Source organism: Pinus tabuliformis, chromosome 8, assembly GCF_031772625.1.
Source record: "Pinus tabuliformis cultivar Carrire ecotype Pingquan chromosome 8, CPIR1, whole genome shotgun sequence".
In the NCBI taxonomy this organism is placed as follows: domain Eukaryota; kingdom Viridiplantae; phylum Streptophyta; class Pinopsida; order Pinales; family Pinaceae; genus Pinus; species Pinus tabuliformis.
This window is the reverse complement of record NC_142294.1, coordinates 1,321,066,399-1,321,090,562: the sequence shown is the minus strand read 5'-3', so window position 1 is coordinate 1,321,090,562 and position 24,164 is coordinate 1,321,066,399.

Here is a 24,164-nt window from a genome sequence, read left to right as displayed (position 1 = left end):
GCTTGCTAATAGTTTAATGTGACGAATTCTAATATTAAGTTTGTGGTTTTGAAAATTATTTAGTACATGGTAGTGATTTTTTTTTTAGCGGTTTTTATTTTCCTTTTCTAACAAAAAATTCATATAAACAGTGTAATCATTCATGAAATTCACATTGTTTAGGTATCTAGCTAATTGGATATTTAAAAACAATGGATTGAATAAGCTTTGCAATAATCCACAAACAATATTTAAAGATACATAATGATAAATCTTGTACTTATACATTATTTTAAAAGAGTGAAAAAGTAGTTGAAGTTAAGCCCCATTTATAAAGAAACATATACGCACATCACATATTATGAGTGCTTGGATTTTACCTCTTTTTCTATATGGCCTCAACGTGCTTGTTAATACAATAATATTCCTTGCTACCACTATTGTCAAATTTGAAAAGATTGGGCTATATTGGTCCATGAGAGAGTAAGCATGGCTACAGGTACCAGATCCATTATGTTATTGCAACACATGCTCTTGGCTATCTTCTAGATAGGGAATAGTATCTATACATAATAAGAGGGTATACACTCATAAATCCAAGAATATACTCAACAAACCAATAATTACGTTTTACAAACATTTCATTTATCACCATAAAATAAGACCATAAGTCTTATAAGAATACATTAGAGTCCTTGGAGACCATGTGTAAGGCATCATGCTCCAACATAAAATAAGAAAAACATGATATTATTATGAATACATTGATCTAGTATAAGATGAGTGGCTGAAAATTATGAGGTAGGTTTGGATGTAATTGGGGCAATATTTAAATTTTTTAAAAGCTTCCTCTAGAGATTTTTGGAAACTAACAAATTATTAACAAATTTATATTTAAATTCTTGTAGCCACCAACATACACTATTGTCATGTTAGGCATAATCAACATGTTCTTACAATAAAATAGAGAAATTTTTGTCCTCTTTTGGGCTAACTTAGAGTATAAGAATGCATTCTATTGAATAAAATAGAGCCTTTATTACATTCCAAAGATTTGGATGTTGTAGGAAAATAAACATTTGAAATCAACATGCAATCCTCTATGATAAGTGGACCATACAATCCCTTGATACAAACCATTTCAAATGAGCATGAGGTTCCCATCAAGATAGTCCAATTCATGTTTTACATATATATATTTGTATCTCAATAATTAATAGAAATTCAAATAAACTCTTTGAATTCTATTTTACATATCTTGAGAAGTTATTTACCTACAATCAAACGATAGGTAAACAGGATTCAAATACAATGCCAAAGAACACTATTATATATAGTACAACATTGATGTATATGAAGAAGTGTTATTGAGCTATGTAGGGAATCGATAGAGTCCATAAAATGGTCTTCGTGTGCTGTTGGGAGGAAAACCCAATACCCAACACCTTGCCCTGTCCCAAATAATGAACATAGCAACAACTGCTCCAAATCCTATCCCCATTCCTATTTCTAATGCTATCAAAGATACTTCTTCATTTACACGACTCAACCAGTCTGTGTTAACATTCCTCCCGCTACCATTATCTTTAGCCATATCCTTTTGATTGCATTGTGGTAGAGGAAACCCACATAGGCACTTATTCTTTTGAAATGAAGTGTTATTAAAAGTGGAAAATTGTGTCCCTCTTGGGATTGGCCCACACAAGCTGTTAGAGGAAACATTTAGAGAAGCCAACATTGATAATTTAGAAAGTACTTTAGGAATTTCTCCATGCAATTTATTTTTGGCTAGGTCCAACTCCTCCAAAGTAGGTATCTCACTAAGAGATGCAGGTATTCTCCCTTCCAATTGGTTTCCAGACAAATTTAGAAGTCTCAACCTATTCATACTCCCTATGCTATTAGGGATTTCTCCTGTAAGATTATTTTGAGACAAATCAAATATCAAATTTCTCTCCCACAAATATGACATATTATACTCATGTCCTTTCATAACCAATGTTATTTCTTCATCATACCAGCCCCAGCTCATCCAATTTGTTGAAAATCCTTGGAGTCTTTCAAGATTTGAAGGTATTTTTCCACTGAAGTTATTGTTGGATAAATCCAACAAAAATAAATGTCTGAAATTTGTGATCCATGAAGGCATACTACCATGAAGATTATTATAAGCAACATCCAAAACTCGCAAGTGATCAAAACTTGCAAGGTATGGAGGAAGTTCACCTGTAAAGCCATTTTTGCTTAAATCCAAAATCACAAGTTGGGTGCAAATGGCTAATGATGAAGGAAGAGTCCCAAAAAAGTTGTTGGAATGAGCAGAGAAAATATGTAAGTTGGTCCAATTGTAAATGCCCTCACTAAGAATGTGTCCTTCCAATTTGTTTTGTGATATATCTAATTTATCAAGTGAAACCAAACCATCCATACTATGAGGAATACTCCCAGAAAAACTATTATTGTAGATGTCTAATGTTTCTAGGCTTTTTAATTGACCTATGCTATATGGAATTCGACCACTTAATTTGTTTGAATGCAAATCTAAATATCTCAAAGATTGAAGTTTTCCTATTCTATTTGGAATGACACCTGTCAAATTATTGTTTGAGAGTGAAAGGAATTCAAGTTTTGTTAAATGAATAATGTCTTTAGGAATTTCCCCTCTTAATTTATTATCGCTAAGGTCTAACCGACCCAATTGATTCAAATTTTTGAGGCCCGTAGGAATATGACCAGTTAACTTATTATCATGAAGATCTAAAAGCGTTAACTTGTTCAGATTGCCCAGGGTTACGGAAATGTTACTCGAAAGCATATTTGAAGACAGATCTAAATGTGTTAATTTAGTCAAATTGGCAATGCCTTGAGGTATACTAGTGATTCCAATGCCCCAAACTCTTAATTCGGTCAACATGGTCAAATTGGCAATGGCTGTAGGTATACTCCCGGTGAGGTTAAAACTAAGACGTAAAGAAGAGAGGGGTAGACGGAATATTTCAAAAGGAATAGAACCTGAAATATTAAGGCTTGAAATGGATAGATGTGTAAGGTGTGTCAGATTACCCAGCTAATGTGGTATTGTGCCTGAGAAGTCGTTGTCTTCCAGAAGCAAGGACTCCAGTTGCTGCAGCGAGCCCAACTCCGCTGGAATAGAACCCCCGAGCACATTCCCGCTGATGTCCAATTCTCTTAGCGCCTTAAGTTGGCCAAACTCACGTGGAATTCTTCCTGTCAAATAATTTTCAGAAAGATACAAGGAACGCACTTTCTGCAGTCGGCCCAATTCGGCTGGAATAAAACCGTTCAGCTCATTCAAGCTGAGGTCAAGTGCTCGCAGGGATTTCAGGTGGCCAAACTCACCTGGAATTCTTCCTGTCAAAATGTTAGCAGAAAGATTGAGGCTATGCAGTAATGAGAGGCTGCTGAGAGATGATGAGAGACTACCTTCCAATTCTCCTTCTAATATCCAATATCCTTGTTCATTAACATGGGCATGTCCATGAAGGTCAATTGCGATGACTCTGTTTGTTTGTGGCCTGCAGCGAATGCCATACCATGAGGAGCAGATATTGTGGGAGTTGTGGGCCGTCCAGTTGGAGAGCTTTCCCAAGGGATCATATGTGATGCAGCTTTTGAATGACAAGAGGGCAGCAACGTCACTTTGCTCGTGGGCATCCATTGACATTGATTCACTTTCCTCCACCATGGACATAGACGGCGCTGCAGGCAGAGAGGCAGCAGCGACGCAGAGAAGCATTAAGAGAAGAGCCATTTCCCAAAAGGCGTGTTGAGGTGCGTGTTAAGGTGGGGGGCGAACACATATTTATAGCTCTAACGCGGCCTCTCATAGGGGGTCCACCATAGAATTGACTCGGTGGAGGCACACCAAGAATTTTCATTTCAGGTCAGCGCGGAATTCGGCGGTGGGGGCACAGAGATAAAGAAAAGTGCGGTAAATTGAACGAATTTAGCGGTGAGGTATTTAATATTTATAAATCTAACGCGGCTTCTCATCGCAGGTCCACAGAGATTAGGAAAACTGTGGGGGCACCGAGATAAAAGAGGAGCCATTTCTTGGTGTGTGTTAAGGTGGGGTCCGAACACATGTTTATAGCTCTAACGCGGCTTCTCATAGGGGGTCCACCATAGAATTGACTCGGTGGAGGCACACCAAGAATTTTCATTTCAGTTCAGCGTGGAATTCGGCGCTGGGGCCACAGAGATAAAGAAAAGTGTGGTAAATTGAACGAATTTAGCGGCGAGGTATTAAAACAGCTAAAAATAATATGTTCTTTTATTTAATTTTGATTGATAAGTATGAGACCAAATCGTCATTTTGTGCAGCAATCATCCCCTCCACTTCGCATTTACGTATCGCAGAAAACCACGTAAAAATAAGACCACGCCAAACTTGCAGTAGTTAAAATAGCTTTCCCATTTAATTAAAATATTTAAAACAATATTTATATTTACATGTACGAGATTATTAATATTTAATGATATATAAAACTAATCTTTTTTTACAATATTTTCTATTTTAAACCCTAAACAATGACTGATAGCCACCTCATTGTACTGGAGAAATGGTACACGAGATTTAGGGGTTTTAATTACATCAAATATCTGCTATCTGAAGTCACTTAGCATCGATACTATTTCGTTCTTAATTAATTTAAATTTATTAATTAAAAAACTTTTTATTATAAAAAAATAGGTTAAATATATATGGTTTAGTCTAATTTATAGATGAAATGATTTTTTCACGGATTTTATTTTATTAATTTTAATTAAAATTTAATAAAGATTTTTAAAAACTTGAAATTAAGTTATTTAATCAATAGAATTAAAGTAGTTTAGGATATTTAAGAGTGTTGAATTCATTTATATATTAAAAAAAAAACATATTCTTCCTTGAAATTGTATCGTCAAATTTAAGTGAAAAAAAACTATTTTACTTATAAATTAAACTATACCTAATATATATTAATATAATTAATTAGTTAACTAATTATTTTATATTTTTAATTTAAAAATACAAGTTTTTCCAAAAAATAAAATAATTATATTAATATTTATTTTGATATAACCTATATTTTGTATGGTTATTAAAATAAAAAATAATAATTAAAATTTAAAATTAATTTAATTATTTATAAAATACATCATTTTAATTCTTGAAATATATATTTATATATTCCATAAAAAATGAAATGTTAACGAAACAAATTCTTTAAGATTAATTAATTAATAAAAATAAAATCTTATAAATTACTTTATTAATAAAAATAAAATCTTAAGCAAAAATATTTCTTTTACCATTTTTTTCCTAATAAAAAACCTCTTGAAATAAGGTTATTGAAGTGTATTAATTAATATAACTAAATTTCCAACTAATTATCCAAAAATTTCGCAATCTATATTTTTAGTTCCCTCATTTTTTTTTTTTCTAAGTAAGGCTAAACTATTATATTACAGCAAGAGCAAAGTTACATCATCAAAATTACAACAGGGCCGCGGCCCTGTAAGATTTGTCCTGGGACAGACAGTAGACTCAGGAGTATTCATGCCAGGATTACATAGGATGGAAACTTAGAGCAACACTCATGTAGCTGACACATGGACAAAAACACGTGAAGAACACCGACACAGAACAGAGATAACAGAAAACCGACACAATTACATAGTGACAGAGTAACAGACACATATATAACCGCGGAGGGAGCTGACAGAGAAAAATTCTTGCTGTAAAACCTGGAGCGCGAGCTGGGCATGCTAATCTTCATCAGTTGTCTGCGGTTCATTTTCCGTCTTGCAGCAGGGAGGCTGGAGGATAGCCTTACCAGGGTTGCGCGTTCCACGGTCACTTGGGCCAGCGCCATAGTCACGAACAGGTTCACTCGGGCCTGCTCCCGGGTCATGTATGGGCCTCATCATATCAACAGCAGGGAATTCCATTTCCACAGTGGGAACAATCCCAGGAACACGCGGAGGGTTGGCACGGGGATTGCCTTCATCATCTTCCCAAGGATTGCTGCAGTGCTCCACAGAAACAGTCACGAAAAAAGTGGAATTGGCCAAGGTGCAAGGAAGGCGGTATCTCACCATTGGGTGCTCCGTATGCCCACAGTCCATTCTCGCTGGAGGTTCCACTATTCTGCCTCTGCCCGGGGGCCTTCCCCTCGGTCTTCTGCGCTCAGAGGTTTCTTCAATTGAGGAAGAAGTCGAGGGGGCTCTTCCACTGTAGCCGCCCCTTCCACTGTTACCCCTTCCACGATTGCGCTGCATCCTGGTCCTCTGTACAGGACGTTCAATTCCCCAACGAAACTGCAGATGACGGGTGTGCAACACCACTGTTGGCACAGGTTCACTGCCAGACCGAATTCTAGCCTCCCAATTGCCCAAAGCTGTGGCTGCAGAGCCTTGACCTTCACTCTCAAAGCCTGAATGAGAGCCGAGACACTGAACCTCCACCGCTTCCTTCGAAACCAGAACAAGAGCCAACGAGAGATGCGGGTATGTAATTCCACCAGTTTCCCAAGTACACAGCACTGCCAAATTCTCAGAATCGCAACTGGCTTGCTCGTAAGCCTGCCAATTGCCCAACTCTGTGGCTGCTAAACACTCACATTCGCTCTCAGGGCCTGAATGAGAGCCGAAGTGCTGAACCTCCGTCACCTCCTTCAAGACCAGAACAGGTGCAGACGGGAAATGCGGGAGAATGTCCGAGAGTTTGCAGTTATGAAGCCCCATGTTTCGCTTCTCAAGACGCGCAATGAATGTCGACAGGACGCCACTGCCATCAACCTTAACTTCCTTCCTTAAATGCTGCGGGCTGGTGTAGTTATGGTGTGTCCTCCTGGCATGCGTGGCTCGTCCGGGCGGACACCTGCCCTTCGGACGAGCCTTATGCGCTATGTGTCTAGCAACCACCCGCATCCGAGGAGTTCCCTCATTTTTTAAGAGGAATAAAAAAATAAAATTGTTCTAATAAATTTGCCCAAAAATTTGGTATTTAGTATTATGTTTTTTAAAGTATTAGTGACGACGAACCACATATATGAGACATGGCTGTTACAGAGTCTTAACAACTACTAACATGGGATATCGTCCATATCGACTCACATATGAATATTAATGGTCATTCAATTAATTTAAATCGACGAAATTTATGTATATGTAGATATAAAAATTTAAAATATAAACCAGAGGGGTAGAGTATGCGCAGAGGTGGGTCTCTTGTCCCACAAACAAGGGGGTTTCATACACCAATTTGGTGTCTGGCTTGGCCCTGACCTTAAAAATGGATATTATTATTATTATTATTATTAGTATATAATAATGATTGAATTAGTTTAAATATTTAATATTATTATGTTTTCAATTTTGGTTGTGGTTTGTTTATTCATTTTTTTGTTTTTATTGCTTTTGATGTTTATGTGAGGGTTGAAGAAAATTTTATTTTTGGTTTTTTTCTTTAATTACTTATGTCTTGATTTTTTCCTATTGTGATAAGATTGAAGGAGTAGGATTTTCCACTTTTATGAAGTTTTGACTCTTGTTAAGTTCTAAATTCCTAGTATATCTACCTTACTTGTACTCAATGTTGGATATGTTCTTGATGTTGTAATGGTAGTAATTAGGTTTGATTTTCCAAATTACTCCAATAAATTACAAATTCACTATCGTAAAAAAAAAAAGTAAAAAAAAAAAAAAAGAGAAAAAAGAAAAAAGGAAGATAATGTCACTCTTAATAACCCTAAACACAGAATATTAAATATGGACACTATGGATCATAATTTGGCCTTACATTCTTCACTTTCTAATTACAAGAATTTACAAATAAGAAATATTTAATCTTTAAATATATATATTTTTTTTTTGAGTATTTAATAAATTACAATGTTATGCATAAAAAAATTAAACATTCAACATATTTTTAATTTATTCATCTTTATTTATTATTAATTTATTAAGTTGATATCAACCAATGGAATCAAATGGTTGAAAATTTATTTTTAAAATTTTCATCTAACTTTTTTGTCAAATTTAATTTTGAAAAAATCCTTATTTTTGTCATTTCTACAATTTTTTCTTTTTTTTTTTCAATTCTATATTTTTTCTCCCATTATCTCATTTCACTTATAAAATTTTCCTTTTTAAGGTCAAGTCAATACCAATTCTATAAGTATCTTTCTTTTTCTCCCACTTTCTCATTATTGTCACAAAATTTCTAAGCCACTAAAATCAAATCAACATAAAAATGACTTCAAGTCAATACAAATTCTATAATTATCTTTCTATTTCTCCTACTTTCTCATTCCACTCACAAAATTCCTAAATTCCTTTCCCACTAAAATCAACTCAGCATTTAAAAAATAATTTCAAAATTCTATAATTATCTTTGTTTTTCTCCCACTTTCTCATTACTCTCACAAAATTCTTAACCCACTAAAATTAAGTCAATATAAAAATAGCATAAAAATAACTTCAAGTCAATACAAATTATATAATTATCCTTCTATTCTCCCACTTTCTGATTCCACTCACAAAATTCCTAAATTCCTATCCCACTAAAATCAACTCAACATTTAAAAACTAATTTCAAAGTGCATTATAATTTATTTCATGAACATTTTTATTTTCTATGATCTCTCCTCTTTATTAAATTTTATTCCTAAATTCCTATCCCACTAAAACCAACTCAACATTTAAAAAATAATTTCAAAATACATTACAATTTATTTTATGAATATTTTTATTTTCTATGATCTTTCCTCTTTATTAAATTTTATATCTAAATTTTAATCTCATTGAAATCAACTCAACATTTAAAAATTAATTTCAAAATGAAATATAATTTATTTTATGAATATTTTTATTTTTTCTCATCTCTCTTCCTCTTCTTTATTAAATTTCAGCTCTCCAGCTCCATAACCATCTTTCATTTTGCAAAAAATACTTTCTAACTTGAACTCATAGTGTTTGAAGGAGGATACTCCATTATTTATGGTGTAAAATCAAATTCATTGCATTAAGTATTGTATCGTAAAAGGAAAGTGGTATGATTAAATGAGTGGAAGATTAATCGAGACAGTGTTTGTGATGTGTCGAATGTCTTTGAATAAAAATAAATATTGTAATTTAAAGTGGTTAGGATGTGGGTTGTAATGATAAAAGTAAATATTGTAATTCAAAGTGGTTAGGACGTGGGTTGTAATGATTTCCCATATGAGGAATGATAATAGGTTCTTTATTTTGCAATGGAAAGAAAGAAAAACTACTTCGCAATAGAAAGAAAGAAAAACGATTTGTTAAATTTTTTTATATTTTTTAAATATAAGTTAAATAGTGAAATTAATTGTAAATTAATTATTATTTATTGAAAATAAATCATATAATTTTTAAAATGTTTATTCTAGCATGTTAAGTACATATTCATTATAAAAAAAAATAAAAAATAAAATAAAATAAAATCTACCACTTATATTTTACAAAATTATATATCTATATATATATATATATATATATATATATTTGATTAGTCATGTATTAGCTATGGAATATTTTAAGTTTTAATAGCAAGATTAGTATTTTTTGTAACATGTTAAGCATACATTTATTATACATAAAAAATATATATATATATATATTACCATGTATGCTTTACAAATGATATATATATTTGACTGGTTATGTATTAGCTATGGAAATTTTTAAGTTTTAATAGTAAGATTACTATATAAAAATATTTTTAACTTGGGCTATAATCAACTTTATCAACACCTTAACTAAGTATGCCATAAGAGGCCATTGGAATCTTCTCGAAGAAGTTTCAACTGCTAGTTTTCGGTCAAGGTAATGAGCAATTGGAGCGATCTCCATTGTAGCTCATCAGATCTCTCATCTGACGGTCCTCAATTCACAGTGAGTAGTTAGGGTAACCAACCCTCACTCTCTCCATTGATAAGTCCACTCATTTGCTTGGCACATTCACCTAGCCGAGCTCTTTAATTTCGCACTAAAATGACTCTATTCAATCATTCTGGTAATATCCATGTTATACACGTGAGCTGCGATGTTGGGGTTTATTATTTTATATAGCTTGTAGAGTCGACTAGGGTTTTATCAACACTCTTGCTAACGCTCCTAGCCACTGGTTCTTGCAGGAGCTCGTTTTGTTTGAATTTACCTTCTGATTATTACCAGTTTGATGACGACGATAATAGTTTGTACATATGTTCCCCTTCCATCACGAATGGAGCTTTAGGTAACCCTGTTTGCACTAGAATTAACCTTCCCAGGGAATGTCGTTGTGCTTCTCTATAATACTTTCGTTATTAAGTCTCGGTTACTTTCAATTTTTCAAAGTTTGGTGTTAAGGTTATGGGGAAAGATTTTTCCTAAGCTACATGCCAGAGTTGTTGGGATTCATTCTTCTCCACACACAGTGAGCCACCAGATGTACAATCATTTCCACCCCTTCATTTACCTATTTTTCCATAGATTATAACAGTAATCATTCGGTGGTTTTTTGCAGGTATTCTCCAATGACTCTTTGAGGACAACGACTTAATGGCTAAAACCATATCCTCTCGGTTTATTCAGGTGCTATAACTATTATTTCATGAGGTCTCTATTTAATTGTTGAAATATCATCTATAATAATTGGTAGGGTTCCATTTATCCCTTGCTTGGAGGAAACAATGACCAATCAGTTATAAGTTTTCCTATTAGTTAATTAAACTTGGCCTGAAGCACTACTTGGGTTCTTATCAATTACATGGATGATGTTTTAATTTTGTTCTTATTTGGTTTCTATTGCAAAAGAGGCATGAGGGGGACCAGACCTGGCAACTAGTTTATTTGGAAGCTTAGGCCTCAACCCCCCTCAGCGCCATATTTCCACCTAGTGAGGGTTTACACTATAAAATTTGTGGTTTACAGTAAGTTTGTTATAGTTTTAGTTGAATTTAACAGTGAATGTCGTATTTGTGGAGGTTACCTTGATTATCAGTTATTCTCATTTTCTAGAATCTTGTAGTAAAATAATTTATTATTTTGTAATTTCTTCAACAACTAAATTAATTTAATTACCTAATGATGTTTTTACTCCGTCTCGGCCCTCAAAGGGTAAACTTTATAACCCACAGTTTTCACAATGGTATTCCATTTCCTAACTTCCTATTGACATAACATTTACAATTGTCGAGGGTGTTCAGTAACACATTTATCAGGTTTTGGTTTTATTCCTCCCGCCATAATATTCCTAGGTATTGTTATATCTAGTGACTTGTTTTGAGGGCTTCGTCTAGAACAGTTATAGGTTTTTGGTTTAATATGGCTTGGCCTGAGACTAAATCAGTCCTACCCCTGTCATCCTCTAAGAAAAAATTAGATTTTACTCTTGTGTATATGTTGGCATTTACTTGGATGAGATCCTCTTTTCCTTACATTTAGTTCATTCACTACCCTGTGTTACAGTGAGGAACAAACATTTTCTCAGGTACAATTTCTTTGGTTCACATCAACTTAACCGTACTGACCCCACAACTTGTAGAAGCCTTATGTCACTTCATTCAAAATAGGTTTACAGTTTGTTCCTAACACATTCTACCCTCATATAGCACTATTAACTTATAACCATGACCCATTTGAATGCACAAGAACATAAAGTGTTCTTTAATAGATGAGCACAGAGTCCAGTTACAACAAAGAAATAATCCACAACCAGTATTTAACTCAACCATTTAATTTCAGTAGACAAACCTAAAGATGCTTTCGCAAAATTTATTATAGTACAGTCAAAACAACCAAAACTTTTCTTTCCAACAGAAAATTAATCCAAAGCATATAAATATATATGTTCATGCATAGACACTTATCTATTTAATGACTATCTCGTAAATTCAAGAGGGCCAAGACCATTCCACCCAACCTTGAGAAGGGAAATTACGTGGAAATTATGTCCACTTAACTCCCCGTGAGCTTCCACTCTAGGAAAATAGAAAACAATATTCTTCCTTAGAGTCAGGTAGTAGACATGAATACTATATTCCAGTCTGATACTTATTGATTTCTCTCTGTAACAGATTTATCTACTGGCTCTAGTCCAACTAGGACATCTCTCCTTGATAGTGCCCTATCAGTTGTACAAACTTTTCTTTACTTCCATTCAGAGCAACAAAAGAACCCTCTTCTTACCAATGAGATCATCCTTTCTCTCCAGGAAAGAGGGGTGTAACTATTTCTAAATACCTGGAGGTTGGAATTCATTTACTGGTCTACCATCTTGAAATATGAGATTTCATAATAATAAAATGACATTACTATGTATTAAATGTTAACAAAAGTTTCACTAGGCTTCCACAAGCCTTATTTATGATAGTCTCAAATAATGCAAGTAATGTAAATGCCAGTAACTCAAATATCAGCCTGGGGTGTTACATCTTCCCCCCATTTTGGCGAAACACCATCCTCAGTGTTTATTATAGCCCAAGGAACAAGTCAGGATAAGCCTGTCACATTAGACTTTCATCTTCTCAGGTGGCTTCCTTTGGGATAAAGTGCCTCCATTGCACTTTAACCAAGATGATAGCTCGCCTCCTCAAGATTTTTTCTCTACAGTCAAACATATACAAAGGTTATACCAGAAACTCCCAATCTAGTTCGACCTGCCAGAGCATTATTATCATCAATAGTTAATCTATTCCTTAATTGATTATAGACATTTTAGAATCTAGCTTATACTTGTACACCCTATTAGCTAATAATGGTCTGGAGTCATATACATGCTTCTTTAACACTAAAACATGAAATACATTATGAACCTTTATGTGGCTTGGAAGGGCAAGCTGATAAGCTACTGGCCCTATTATTTCTAAGACTTGAAAAGCTCCATAACAACGAGGTGCCAACTTAGCACAACTACCCCACTACAAGGTGGTCTTTCTTGGTATTATCTAATCATAAACATGATCCCCTATCCGGAATTATATATAAGTTCTCTTTTTATCTGCCTATGCCTTTTTTTTAATCCTGGGTCACCTTTAAGTTCCGTTGAACTTTCCTCATCTCTTGCTCCATTTCTACCAACATGTCAGGTCCTAAAATCATATTTTCTTCTGAGCTACGCCAGTTATATGGGGTTCTACACTTTCTTCCATACAACACCTCATATGGAATCATTTTTAATGATTCATGGTAGTTTTAATTATAAAAAAACTAAACCAAATGAAGATATTCTTCTCATTTGGTTGGCTACTACATTACATATATTCGTAACATATCTTCTAATACCTATTTTACTTGTTCAGTTTTCCCATCTGTCTATGGGTGATAAGTGGTGCTAAATTGAATCTGGGTACCCAGGCTTGTAAAAAGAGCTTTGTAGAATGCATATGTGCACTTTACATCCCTGTCTGAAATTACTACCTTTGGCATGCCATGCAACCGAAATATTTCCTTCATAAAGATATTTGCGACCAACATTTTATAGGTGGATTTAACAGGGATAAAATGAGCAGTTTTACTTAACGTATCCACCACTACCATGATGGAATCATGTTGTTTTCATGGTTTGGGTAGTAACATTATAAAATCCAATGTAATTACTTTCCATTTCCATTCAGGAATAGGAAGCAGTTGGATTAAACCAGTGGGGTATTGATGTTCAACCATAACTTGTTGACACTCCAAACACTTGTCTAAATACACAATGATATATTTCCTCACACCAGGTAAAAGAAGACTATCTCTTAATTGCAAATAATAATGTTTTATACCAAGGGTGGGCAACATAAGGACTGCGGTGAAATTCATCCAACAACATCTATTTAATAACCACTTGATTAGGAACATAAACGCTTCCTTTGAAAGTTAACAAATTTCTATCATTTATACCATACTCGGATGGTTTTCTAGAAGCTTGTATATGTTTATTTTGTTGTCATAAGAATTCATATTTGGGATCCTTAGGAGAAGCTTCTTTATGATGTTTTTTCACATCAAATTCAATGCGATGGTACCAAATTTCATAAACACATTGCACTTTTCTACTTAAGGCATCAGCTACATGGTTTTTCTTCCCTTTAGGGTGTTTTAAATCAAAGTAAAACTCACTTAGGAATGCAGTCATTAGCATGAATTTCTTCCCTAGTAAGTAATGGTGCCATAATTTTAAAGCATTCACCAATGCAGTAAGTTCTAAATCATATGATGAATACACATTCTCATGCTCCTTTATCTTCATTGATTCATAGGATACTACTTTACCATCCTGCATCAAGACACCTCCCACCCTTTATTGGCAGGTGCTCGTACATACAATAAACTCCCTTTCTGGATTAACAACTTTTAACACTGGGGTTGATGCTAATAAAAATTTCAATTGCTCAAAACTGTGTTGACATTCAGTTGTCCACTTAAAAATTCTCCCTTTCTTTTGTAGAGATTCTATGGGGTAGGAAATTCTAGAAAACCCCTCAATAAAATGACAATAATAACATGCTAATCCCATAAAAAATGGAATATCTACAACATTTTTAGGAACAAACAAGTTCAGGATAGTCCTAATATTTTCCCGGTCAATAATAATACCTTTAAAGGATATTACATGCGCCAAATATTGAATATGTTCCTTAAAAAATTCACATTTACTGAATTTGGCATAGAGTTAATTTTCTCTTAAGGTTTGAAGAACTATCCTCAAATGCTCCTTATGCTCCTTCGCATTTTTCGAATAAATCAGAATATCATCAATGAAAATTAGAACAAACTTGTCTAAATAGGGGTGGAAAATCCTATTAATTAAACTCATGAATGTTGCAGGAGTGTTTGTAAGACCAAAATGCAACATAATAAATTCATAATGGCCATAGTGTGTTCTAAACGTGGTTTTACAAACATCTTCATCCTTAATTGTAATTTGGTGATACCCCGATCATAGATCAATCTTAGAGAATAGCATGGAACCTTTAACTTGGTCAAACATGTCATCAATCCTTGGCAAAGGGTACTTATTTTTTTTGGTTAGCTTATTTAACTGCCTATAATTAATACATAAAATTAGTGTTCCATATTTCTTCTTTACGAACAACATCGACACCCCCAAGGCGACACACTTGGTTAGATGTACCCTTTGTCAAGTAGTTCCTGCAGCTATATCTTGAGTTTAGTTAACTCAGGAATATTCATACAACATGGTTCTTTTGACATCGGGGCAACTCCAAGAGTAAGTTCTATGGTAAATTCAATGCTTCTTTTCAGGGGCAATCCCGATATCTCTTCAGAAAACACATCTACAAACTCTTGAACGATGGGTATATTTTCTAACGTTTTTAATTTATCTTTAGAGTTAGCATAACCCACTTGCACTACGTAAACTTGGAAACCTTTTATGGTACTTCTTTTAAACTAATTAGTAGTGACAGATCATAGCTTAACACTTCTTTTAATGCCTTGAATTTCTTGTATGTTTCCTTCATCTATGAGGAAACTGATGATTTTGTCTTTACAATTTACTAGGGACCAATGTCCCTCCTGTTATCACTCAGGTTGTCCATAAAGCTCCTAAAAGGGATACGGCCGAGGTAACCACAAACCAATCTTTGGACTGCAGGTCCTAGCCTACCAGCAGTCAGAGAGGGCTCTCTCTTTAGGATTTAGCTTTGTTGAAGATGATTTTAGGCTAGTTATTGAGTTTCAAGGGGTTTTGTTTTGATTTTGGTGGGCAGATTGATGCTTTCAAGTAGAGAGGTAAGTATAGTATGAGAGTTTTAGAACCATTGGGCATGGAGTCAAGGAGTATGACTGCTGGTGCGTTTTCTTGGTCACAAGAGGAAATATGGAGCAAGCTAGCTGCACATGAAACAATTTTCAAGCTAAATGGAGATGGATTGGAGGCTAAGGAATGAGAGGCAGTTAAGAATCTCTCTTTCAGCTTAAGAGAGGGAAGGTGAATGAGCTCTATCTAGGAGCAGTAAAGAATCCCTAGATAACTGTCAAACAGGAATGAAACAGAGCAAATACGAGCCTTGAGGAATTCATATTTATGTCTAAATCAGAAGAAAACATATAGAAGTCATAGAAACTGAGCATAGAGTGTAGCCACGCAAATTCTAAGCTAATATTTCTTTCTGTAACTTAGATGGTGATATATGTATGATATAAACATATATGAAGTTAAAACAGAGATAAGAAACACTTATTGAGTCATGTTGCAGCACAAGAATTCCACATTCAATTCTTCAAAACATTAATACACAGCACACAGTCCATCCTCCAAGCTTTCAGCAGTCTTTGATTAAGGAAAATATCAAGTATACAGAGCGAGTCTCTCTTGGAGCTATACAACCAACCAACCCTTTTAACAATGCAGAGGGTGGTATATATACAAAAACAAGATATAAAAATATCTAGATGATGAGTTAATAGCTCATAACTTCTTCACCAACTCTTAAGGAGTAGTAGTTGAAAGAGTAAATGCCGCAATAAATATGAATGTAACAATTGTTCATTCTGTCAGAGAAAATTGACTTTTGAGTCCAATTGAGTCGGCTGGGCTGCGCTTTCAAAAATCCGCGCTTTTAGGCTTGCCGTCCCAGCTCTTTGCTTTGTCACTGCTCCAACCTGCTCTGCGCGTTCCTTAACCGCTCTGTCCGGTGCTTTCGTGCCTCCTTTCGCTGACTCATAGCTGACCGAGATTTGAAATAAACAAAAAGGGGCAAAAACTGAAATTACCTGGGCAAAATGGCCAGCATTGCCTGCCACCAATCCTCGGGAGGTAACTGATGCTTTTGTATCTTGACGAGTGTCTCATCAGCCTCTGTGTACTTGTAATAGTTGGGTGGCATCTCAAACAGATGGTTAACTTCATGTTCCATGTAAAATAAGTTTTCCAGCTTGTCATAGAGAGTCTGTCCTGAAGGAGGTCCTGCTTGTGCTGGAGAACTTGATGAAGCAGTAAGCTGATTTGTGACATAATTATTGAGCCTGGTTGCATATTGGTCACGTGTCAATAACCTTCCAGCGCTGGTCAGTAGGCTGGGCAATCCTTTAGTCTGTAGTGTTGCGAGCTTTATTTCAAAATTGTCTACATCCCTTTGTATTTCCCGACATCTTGCTTCTAGAGTTTGCACAAAGCCTCTTAATACGAGCACCCTCTTTGTTGTCAATATAGCGTCTGTTCTGTTCATGATATGCAGTGCTGCCAGCTCTTCCTTAGTCTGATGATTTAAAAAGTTGATCATTTTGTTGGCCTGCTCAGGCAAGTTTCCCAATGCTGCTTTGGCTCTCTGAGTTTCAAACTGACCTAGGCCAATTAGTTCTACCTGTTCATACATGGCCTGAATTGACCTCCATTGGCTTGTGATTGACTGATTAATCTTGGCCCACAGAATCTTCTTTATTTTAGCCAGGGTTTTGTCCAGAGACAACTCTTTCTCCAAGGCCTTTATTTTGTCCTTCAAGGCCTTAATTTCTCTTGTCTGCTCAGCCACTGTCATTTTGGACTTATCATATTTTCCTTCTAGATTGGCCAACTTTTCTTTGGCCTCTTTTATCTCTGTTGCTTGAAGCTCTAGCTCCTTGACAGCTTTTGTCAATTCATCCATGCTCATGCTAGACTCAGGAGCTGTTGTTATTTCCGCTGTAGCATCTGTAGTTGTTGTAGTTGCTGGAATAATTGGAGGGGTCGCTACTGCTTGTGTAGGAGGAACAGTAACAACAGTTGGAACTGTTTGAGGTGGCTGGGAGGTCGACTCTCCCTGCTTGCCTTGTAGTGCTTTCTCCAACTCTCCTTCCATCTCAATTATTCTCTGGTTCATTTGCATTAGCAGGTCCAATGTATCGTCAGCTTCTTTCTCTTTCACCAGTTCTCCTATTTGAGGGTGTTCAGTAGGAAGCAACCTCAATCGCTTTTTTAATGCAACAATATCATCATCCTTCTCTTTCATAAGTGCCCTCACACCTTTAAGATCCTTAGGATCATGTCCTAAGTCCACAATAATGTCCTCCAATGTTTTAATTCTATTGTCTTTGGCTGTGGAGGACATTCTTTCCAAATCAAGTTGAGTATTTGTATTCTAAGATTCTTTCAATTCATGAGCCAGCATGGCCTTCTCTACTAGGGTGGCATAAACCATCTCCCCTGTTTGCTTATGTAACTCTATTTGATCCATGGGGTGAATGTCCTTGGCCAGGACCTCTAATCTTGTCTTGACATAGTCTGCAACTGACTGTGGCTACTGAACCTTGGGCTTGAAGTGGGCGAGAATCATCATTTCTTCTTTAATGTCATATGATGCCATCAGCATTTCCTGCTTGGCAGGTGTTTCCTTAAGAAATTGGTCATACAATTGTACTCTTAATAGCTCATTTTGAGCCTTAATTTCCTTAAAGGTGGCTTTGATGCTAGCTGGCTTCTTACTTTGCTGTGTAGAGGAAGACACCTCCATGCCATGTTGTCTGTCTTGCTCTTGTTGGAAAGAGCTTGTAGCTGTTTGTTGGCTCCCTTCTCTGTCTCTTCTTGGACTTCCAAGGATTTCCTCACTGACTTCCTCCTCAATTGGAGAGTCAACCTTTTGCCTCTTGGCTTCGGGCTGTTGTGTAGACCCACTAGCAGGTGTGGAGTCTTCTCGGTCTCGCTTTCTGCCTCTTTCCTCATGGGCAGGAGTCTGTAAAACTGGCATTTGGGGTGCCTTTGTTTGCTGTGGAGGGGCCTGCCCTTGAGTTTGTTCCATTGAAGTGACAGGCTGTTCTGTTACCATTTGTTATAGACAATTTTGTGCCTTACATCAACAAGCATGAATTGTCAATAATCCAAGGGATCCAAAGTTCCCTAAACATGATGTTCCTACCCCTAGAGGAACAAGGTCAGCAAACCAACAGCTCTCAGATCAGTTCTCCACCTGAAAACACTCAAAAACAAGCAATCCTGAAATCAAAGCAGGTGCTCCACTAGGTTTCTGCGCTGAAACGCAGTTGCTCCATGGTGTACCTGCGTTGCAAAGCAAGTGGGACAAAGGCCACCTGCGCTGAGCGAGATGGGACAAGTGGCACACTGAGTCATTTCTCTGGAATCTTCCAAAAATGACACTTGGATTAGGTATTTCGCCTTGTGATGAGTCAGAGGCTCTGTTTCTCCAAGTGGAAGCAAGGTTCTCCAAGTGGACTCAAGAACTGAAGATCAACTAAAGATTAACTGAAGAGAGAGAGGACACAAGGCAGCTACACATCAATTGCAAGCTGACTCATCCTTTCTCAATTCATCTATATATTGAGCTCTCTCCTATGAGCTCAGGAGGCTGGAATTTTGTGCAAAGTAATGATATGCTGTTGGTTTCACTATAGAGCTATTGGGTGATTGTTTGAGAGAGGTGAAGAGGAGAAATTCTTCCTGCTGGGAGGTGTTGCTGGATTAGGACCTTCAATGGTTGTAACACTCTCAGAACCTTTACTTCTTCATTAATAAAAGCTATTGAGGTTCTTCTATATGCTCTTGTTTCAATGATATATTGTGATGATTGTATATTTGATTTACACTAATCTATGAATCAGTTATGATTGCATGTTGCTTGTAGTTTCCTTCTTTGCTATTTTGCAGGATCTCACTGTAGCTGCGCTAGCAATAGAGCAAGGAGCTGGGAGTAAGCAGCCATAAAGAAGAGTTTGGATTCCACATTAAGCGCAAGGCAACGGTTAGTGCATTTATCTAATCTCTTTTGCTTTCATAAAGAAGTAAACCTTAAGTAGTTTTCTTTACAGTTGTTGCTAAGGTACTATCACCCTTAGAGTGGGATAGGGTCATCCGAGTCGGATACTTTTCCCTAAAACAAACTGGAAACTCCGCTGGGGAGCGTATCCGTTTGATTGTGTTTGTAGTGTTTTGCTATTCATTTCCTGAACAAAAGAGTACCAAATCGAAAAGCTTTTGACTATATCAAAAGCGAAGTAGAGGGCAGCTACTCTAGCTCATTTCTGAGCAAGTTCATGATTTGAAGAGCTGATCTACAAGGATCCTTGTAAGCTCTTAGTGATAGATTTTCACCTTGCTTATCATCCCTTTGAGTGTGCTTGACTGATTGCTTCTGATTTGAGCAAAAACTGTGCATTTTTGAGAAAATTATGACCCGGAAATTGTGAAAACACAACTCTCGTTTTCCAAAGCAGGTAGTACACAGGCTACCTGCTTTGCAACGCAGGTCCCGAAGGGGCTACCTGTGCTGAGAGCCAGATTGGCTGTGCAGCACCTGCGTTGGCCCAAATTTGCCTAGTGCATTTGGGGTTTCCTCACTTTCTCTTGCCTGTTTTCACTTAGATTTTACTGCTAGGTGTCAGTCTTGTACCTGTTCTGAAACCAATATTACTTGCCATCATTCTGCCTCTGTTATATAACGAAATTGTACTTGTTCTTTGTATTTCTTACTCATTTACAATTTCCCATAACGAAGAGTAAACTAGTCTTGCTTTTGGCCTCTTAGATCTGAACCTGTGTTAGGCATTTTGCTGGTCTAAAGAGTTAGCTTGTTTGCTGTCCATAGCTGATTAGTCATTTTACTTTCGTCATTATGGTTTGATTTCATGTATTTCCAGTGATTAAACAAGTGAATCTTAAGGTGTCTTTTGATTTTTGACAAGCTTGTTTACTTTCGCTTTAAATCGAAATCAAAGTTATATAACAACTTTCTTTTTGTAACCCATCCACATTAAGAAAGGGAAAAGAAAATACATGCATTGTGCATTCTGCATTTGACTGTTTGCTTGACGATTTAGGAAAAATTTGCATTTAGTGTGTGCTCTATGATCTGTGTGAAAAGATTTGCCTTTCTTTTCCCCCAGTAGTTAAGGTTTTCAAAGTTGAAAGATTGAAAAGATTGCTTCTCATCTTAGACTGCATTCAGGAATCTGTTATATACATCTCGTGGTGATCCTTAAAGGCAAACTGCTAAGCAAGATCAACATTAAAATAAATCCAATTTACATAACAATGCTTTGTAACATAACGCAAACACATAGAGGTCTAGGTAGAGACGTGTTCCGGCGTCGTTAAACATAGTGACTGTCGATCTCTACGAAGGTGGGTGATTCCTCCCGAGAGTCGGTGGCACTAATACGGATTTGTGCTCCCACGTACCGTCGAGTATATATTGGGAGACCCCTATAGGCAATTATCCTTTATCCATAGGAAGCCGTGTCGGCCACCCTACTGATCGCGATGCAGTGAACACAGCATTCACGAAGATCGACCACCCGTACCGTAAAACGTATTCTGTGGTTTCGCGAAAAGTTTGGCACACCCTCTGCCTAGAACTCCAGAGCAGTTTCTTTTGGCCTTTTTCAAACTCTATAACTGAAAAAGTCCATCCAAGCATTTGTCACTTCGGGCTCGTTAAAACATCGAAGGCGACTAGAGTCATCTTTAGCATTTTCTCGACTCTTAAAACATGAAAAAGCAAGTTTGTGTCTAAAAGCGTTGTTAATAAAATTTATTTTAAACGGAACATAATCACCTGTTATTCCCACGTTGATCTTTCAGTTGAAAAGTATGGAGCCCACCAACCAAGGAAGTAACCTTGGCGGAAGTCCCAATCCCTTCTCCTCTTGGGGAGATGTTGGTGCGCCTCATATGGCCACATTGTCACTTCCAGGATTGACAATTGGCCTACCTGTATGGCTCTTTTCAACTAATGTAGTCCAGATCGCCACTAATCCTGAGCAGTCGAATCAACAGTCAGAACAGTCTAGAGTTACCCACCAGCCTTCCACTTCTTATGATTCTTCCTCTGACCCTTCATCTTCGCAAGGTAGAGCCGACAAAAGTCAGCCTCCCATGGAGAAGAAGGAAAAGAAGAAAAAAGAAAAGAAGCAGAAGGGGCCTATGGCGAAGGCGACTGGGGGCAAGCAAAAGACAGCTGACAAAAACCCACACACTGCACCGACCGGGCCTAAATCGCCATGTGTCATTTGCAAAGGGGCCCACTTCCATCGTGATTATCCTTGTATTCCCCGGATACTAAGGGACTGGTCCCCAAGATTGCACAATCCGGTAGCATCAACCTCTGGTAGTCATGTTGATTGCAGTCCGTCAACTAGCGAGAGTGAAGGACGAAGAGGGAGACCAAGATCACCCTGTATGTTGTGTGAAGGCGATCATGCCATCCACCGATGTCCATTCTTAGATGAGGCAAAGAGAGTTTTGGAAGATTGTCCGGTTTCATCGTTACGACTTCCTCCTGGATACCAAAAACTCGCGCCTAATCCCTCGATAGTTGAAAATCCAGCTGACCCGCTCAAGTGGTCAGCTGAAGTGTCGGTCATTGAGAATGAACCTGATGAATCCAGACCAGACGAAAGTCTAAAGGTCGAAACGGCAGTTGACTCGGTTCTTCCTTCAGAGGTTTCATCCTCCAATGACTCCGTCATTGAAGACTCGTCTTCAAATGACACCCTCACTGAAGAGGATAAGGATGACACCGTCCATATTCTTTTCATCAACACAGACTCTGATGAGCATCAGGGCAATGCGCCCATTCCTTTATCGCAGGAAGGAACATCGTCAGGGTCGTATCCGGCCGTATATTCGGTCCCACCACCAAGCAACCTAGTTGTATCCTTTGATTGGAATCAACTAGGCAGACCCCGATTACCAGCCAGTACCCCATTCAGAATCATAGTCCAAATCTACAGAATGGTGATGGCTGGAACTATCATTGATGAAGGGGCATCTGTGAGTATCCTTTCCTCTATTGCTTGGAAAGCACTGGGTTGCCCGGCGCTTTTACCTGAGATGAGAAATCTATCAGGTTTTGATAAAGGAACCAGTCACCCGTTAGGGATTCTCCCCAATGTTCCAATTACATTGAAAGGGAAGACAGTTCATATGAACATCATGGTCATCCAGGGACCCTTGGTTTATAACTTACTCCTTGGACGAGACTATATATATTGCATGGAGGCAATAGTGTCCTCGCTCTTTAGAGTCATCTGTTTTCCGCACGAAGGAAGAATGGTCAAGCTCGTAGACCAACTTTCATTTCCAGGATCATGCATCGCAAATAGTCAAATACCATCCCTTAACGGTTTATTCACTCAAGGAATGCCACCACCCCCGGTTCTACTTCCCGATGAATGCGAGTAATTCGGAAAGAAAGAACTGGGACCCAGGGGGCATGCACCCTGGCCTGCCTTGGGCAGAGGAAACCTTAGGTATAAAGTTAATTTCCGCAGAAGAATGGACTAGTCCGTACCCCGTCCGAAAAAGGAAGAGAGGGTTGTTCTAGAATAAAATTCTTTTGTCAAAGTTATGTGAAGCGGAAGAATCGCTCCCTTTGTCTAAAAAAGTAGGCTCTCCTAAGGAGGAGATCCACTTGTGGCAGCAAGTAGCCACCATCTTTGAATGTCAAGCCTCACCCATTAAAACAATATGTTTTGAAAGAGAGTAGGGGTAGTCTCCAAAGAAAGAGATGAAATTGTTGAAACAAGTAGTCACCATCCTTAGCAACCTAATGATAGACATCGCCGAAAAGAGAGTTTAGTTTGCGGCAGCGAACAAAACCATTTTTCGGATAATAAGTAAGAGGACAGAATCTCGAAATTATACTTTATACCTGGGGGCATGCAAACCTTTTCGAGTGCAAGCACGGGACGACTATTTATTTTTTAAATTTTTAGGTCCTCCCTTTAAACCTGGAGGTCTAACCCGTTAAACTCGTAGGATTAGCCGTTTCTAGCTTGCATAAAGAAAGGATGAAGGGCAAAAGTTAAAACCTGCCAAATTGGAGTAATTAGTGAGGTATCGCTCCTTAAATAAGATTACCTCACCTAAGGCATTCCTTGTATTAAGACTGGTATAAATTGAGCAAGGTTTGAACGCATTCAAGCTCGTTAAAAAATGAACTGCCCCTTAAAGTTTAGGGGGCATATGCCTCGTCTGCATTATTATGCTGGGGGCATCCATAATTCGAGCAGTTTTTGTATAGAGTTCATGCTCGTTAAAAAATAAACATAAGTTGTGAGCAATCTTTCCCTAGCAGTTCAAGCTCACCCAGAAAAAATGAACCGGTAAATAACCTTGAGAAATGTAACCTTTGATAGCCATATTAAAAGCCCTTGGTCGTGTTTATATGCCATCACCTCCATCCGTTCATTTGGCCAATCGTTCATCTCCATATGTTTGTTTACCCATTTTG